Raw genomic sequence first — 5097 nt, forward strand, 5'->3', positions numbered from 1 at the left:
CGGGAAGAGAGCGTGAGCGCATGCGCCAACACATCCTAGCCAGGGCTGATTTATTTGTATTGTTTTATTTATATATATATATATATATATATATATATATATATATATATATATATATATATATATATATTTTTTTTTCAATTTACTTTTTTTATTCCAGCAGTACAGCAGAAAACACAGGCATACACATACATACAACGATGTACACCAGAAAAGGAAAATAAACAGGTATAGTCGTATAAAATGTTATGTATCATCTCTTACAAAAATGTTTTTTGTTTTTAATAAAAAAAAAAAAGATATATATTACTTTTTCCATCACAGGTCTTAGTCTTTAAGAGCTTTTTTTATTATTCAAAATTGTGTGAACGTAAGCCTACCGCTTACAATCAGTTAATAAATAAAGGCTTTTGCTTGCTTAATTTCATTCTGATAATATAACATTTGGCAACTTATGTAACAATAAAAGAAAACCATTCTCTTTTGTTTAACCCTTGTATTCTATTTGTTAAGGGTTTGCGTGCTGTGTGTTAGGGGTCAATGTTGATCCCCACACACTTAAGAGTGTAATATGTACCAAAATGAGGGATTTTTCAGGGACATGTTGTCATGCATGGGGGCAGGTTATTGCCTGTTGGAGAGAGAAAAAACATGTTCATGTTTCATGAAATTACAACATATAACCAGCAGATGGCTGCAGAGGTCAACTCATTTGCTGATTTTGTTTTCAGATCTTATGACTACTTATGCATTTAGATATGTTTAGACATTATCAAACACATTAAAAAATATATTGGGGGGGTTTGAGGTGTTTTGAAGTCTTTGCAAATATTCCACTTGATGTTACTGACTATGGTGTTACAAAGACAACACTTAAGAGTAACATTTCACTTACCTATTATTTATGTAAAACATCCCAATTACTCATTATTAGTGTGTGTGTGTGTGTGTGTGTGTGTGTGTGTGTGTGTGTGTGTGTGTGTGTGTGTGTGTGTGTGTGTGTGTGTGTGTGTGTGTGTGGATAGTAAATGTAGGAAAAGTAATCAAACCTCATCCCACTGAGATGAAGGGAACCATGTTTTTTAAAGAAGCAATGTTCAAAAGGGGTCAAAGAAGATTAACAGAAGATTAGTGTTAAAAAACACACACTTTAAAACCAAACAGTACGTCCTTTAAGGGATAGTTCATCCAAAAATACAAATTATCTCATTTACTCACCCTCATGCCATCCCAGAGGTGTATGACTTTCTCTCTTCTGCAGAACACTAAGGAAGATTTTTAGAAGATATCTCAGCTCTGTAGGTCCATACAATGCAAGTGAATTGTGATCAGAACTTTGAAGCTCTAAACATCAAATAGAAGCTGCATAAAAGTAATCCATCTGAATCCAGGGGTTAAATCCATGTCTTCAGAAGTGATATGATAGGTGAGCGTCCTTTTTTTCTAATAATCTCCACTTCAAACTTCACATTCTTTCACATTTCAAAAGTGAAAGTGGAGATTTATGGTAAAAATAACTTAAATATTGATCTGTTTCTCACCCACACGTATCATATCACTTCTGAAGACATGGATTAAACCACTGGAGTCTTATGGATTACTTATATGCAGCTTCTATTTGATGTTTAGAGCTTCAAAGTTCTGATCACAATTCACTTGCATTGTAAGGACCTACAGAGCTGAGATATTCTTCTAAAAATCTTCATCTTCAAAATATATATATAAAACAAGTCATACTCATCTGGGATGGCTTGTGGGTGAGTACATTTTTGGGTGAACTATCCCCTTAAACAAAATGTTTATTAATAAAATAACAAAAGTCTTTCCCAATTAATTGTGTATATGGACAGTTCCAATATATGTGCAGTGAAGATTAATTTTGAGCATATTATTTGCTGGATAAAATCTTTGCTGATTTATGTGCTACTGTGCTTTACATTACAGGAATACAAAAAAATCCCTAAGGTAAATATATTTATGATTGGCGGATAAATTTGTATATTTTTATTATGTAGTTGCAGTGGTTATTTTATTGGACAGGTCTTCTAATGAGGAGATGCTGCCGACATTAAAAATATTGCAATATTTAATGGAATGGATATAAATAGAAAAGGACTTGTAATTAAATATAATGAATCTCTTTTGCTATAAAGACATTTTTTCATTTGTAAGTCGCTTTGGTTAAAGTGTCAGCTAAATGAATAAATGTATAATACAATACAATACAGCACAATCGACAACTTACATGCAAAACACATTATAGCTGTTTTACTGTATTATCTTATGTTGTATAAATGTAGCAGATAAGACAGAAAAGAAAATGGCCATTTTGTCCACTAGATGGCGCCAGTGCCAGAGAAAAGACTGACTCAATAACAATTATATTTCTCCGTCAATAAAAGTCACTTTGTCACAGAAAACACCTAAACTGTGAAACAGTACATACAGTCAGATATGCATTATGTGTGTCACTACAGCCAGAGCATGCTTCAACATCAATGAAAAAAAGAAAGAGAAAAAAGTATATTTTTAATTCATTTAATTATTCAAAGCAATACGATATGGAATTGGTAGACTGTGGTGGAGGTATCAGCATAGCAAAAATTGTAAGACATATTAAATAACACATTATTCAAAAATAGCTCAGATTGTACAGCTGAGATATAAGATACAAATTAGAGTAAAATCAGGAAGCTGTGGTTTTGCTTGGTACACACTTGTTGCATGCAATCAGAGAGGGTGGGGGGATGTATGCTCAGACATATGCCAACACCACACCCCTGCCTCAACCTCAAGTCTTAAACCATAAGACCCTCATCTTCAGCAATGTGGCCCTGCCTTGGGCAACATCTTGGTTGAAACAGCAAAAGGCAGGTAGACTGATTCTAAGGAGATTGAACTTAAATCAGCAGTAAACTTTCAATTTTTACTGGACGCAGACAGAGGATCAAGCTCGTGCACACCTGGACAGTAGACAAACATCTGTTTACTAGTCTGGTAGACCCTGTAGACATGCTGGTCACACAAACCCCACTAAAAACTGCTAGTCAGCCTAAAGTTTGTGCATGTGTTCTCTATAATGGTCCATTCTTTTCCTAAGATTTCCTCATCAGCTTCCAGTTCAGTGAGGACAACAGGTGACTTGGTCCTCACTCAGTGTCAGCTGCAGCTTACGGTGTTATACTGTAATTACACTCGCCACATACAGGGTTTAAGACAGATCATTGTATATTTTATAGTAACGGTAGTTACTATAGACATCCTCACATATGCATCATTTTTCACAAGTGCCTACAACTTTTGCACAGTAGTGTATATTTGATATTATATACACAAACGTCCAAATGCCAACACATAACATGGACTTGAACACAAAAAGACATGCACACTCTTTAATTATTTTCATTTATTTATTTTTAATGGGGGAGTGGCACAAAAAATCATTGGGCACATCATGATGTGACACGAAGAACTCAAAACTAAGGCAGCTCTTCTCATTTCAAAGCACATTGCAAACTGTGCTGGACCGTTTTGTTTCCAGTTGCATTGTTGAAACCCACGGCCATTTATATGGGAATGGCCCTTTCAATATCACTCACATTAGGAGTGGCTCTTGATCAATAATCGTTGTACTTGTCTAGAAAGACGGGAGGAGACTTTTTATGAGAACTGACAAACCAAAAACAGGCCAAAATTGAGTGTAGTGTCTGTTAAGGAAATTACCGCACCCGAGCCTGTAAAATGTGACATTATGCGTTTCTGTGTGGCCGTGCTTGTTTAAAAGTGTGCTAGTCATTTAACATGCGGCCTACAAACCCCACCCTAGAACCCACATAGCAGTGAATGTTCTACCTCAAAGGATGCCAATGCACAGACAGGAAGATCCTATATCAGTCTACAGATCAGCCCTTCTAATCCTCTTAAAGACCTCCAACACAATTCAGACACATTTAGCAGTTTCAGAGTCAGATTTCTAGCCAGCAGACAGAGAAGACAAAGGTCTTAACGTCACTCCATTCTGCATAAAGTAAAACCTCCAAATCAAATCAAATCAAACATCCAAAGCAGGGGCATTTGTGCTTGGGGCAAAATGCCCTAAAAGTGATAACAATGAAACAGATGTGAAAATGTGTTATAATAACCAAAACCAATACACGGTTATTGTACAAACTTGGTCAAAACCCTAAAACAAAAAATGTTAAAAAGTTTCCAAGCAACATCCACCTAACTTGGTACAGACCTTCAGACTGTTCTGAATGAGTATCTGCGTACAGGGGCAGACTGGGAGCATTGGGAAGGTTACTTTTGATTTCATACAGATTACAGATTACATGCTGTAAAATTACTTCAAACGCACTTCTCTGTCTGCTCGTATGAATGTCACATCATGAGAAAGTGTTTCACCGCTGTTCAAATGCACTTTGGATCATTTATATGTATAAATGTTTTCCATCTGAAAGGACTACATATTAAATGAAACAAATGACAATAAAATGCAAAGTAATCTCTTCAGTAAATTATGATTTAAATTGTAAATGTAGTGGAATACAGTTACTTATATTTCATATTTTAAATAATCCCGTTACATGTATTACGTTACTCCCCAACCCTGCAGACTGGGAACATAAATCGACACTGGATTTTAAACAGAAATTGACCCCAAAGTTTTTGAGCATGGGGGCTCAAAAACTACACAAGTTGAGCCTGAAATTTATTTTTACTCCCAAGTAACACTTAAATGTTTGTTGCTCTCCTCTGGATTGCTCGTTTTGGTCGTTTTTACTTGGCATCTCAAGACCAGAAATAGAAAACAGGCAAATTGAATCATCATGGCGCCACCAAGTGGTTGCTCTGGAACACCATGGATGTAACAGTAGGCTATGTGTCATAGGGAGAACCAGGACTTTTCCCAACGGGCCGCTATAAGCTGAAACGGGCCACCGCGTTATGCCGAATGGGCCGCGACAGGCTGAAGAGGGCCACAAAACGGCACCGCGATATGCCGAAGGGGGGCGCTATATGTATAAAAGAACAGCGACAGCACAGCATCAGCATAGTCCACGCAGCCTGACCTTATACTATCAAGATTTTCTTGAC

Source organism: Xyrauchen texanus, chromosome 13 (assembly GCF_025860055.1).
Source record: "Xyrauchen texanus isolate HMW12.3.18 chromosome 13, RBS_HiC_50CHRs, whole genome shotgun sequence".
Lineage (NCBI taxonomy): Eukaryota > Metazoa > Chordata > Actinopteri > Cypriniformes > Catostomidae > Xyrauchen > Xyrauchen texanus.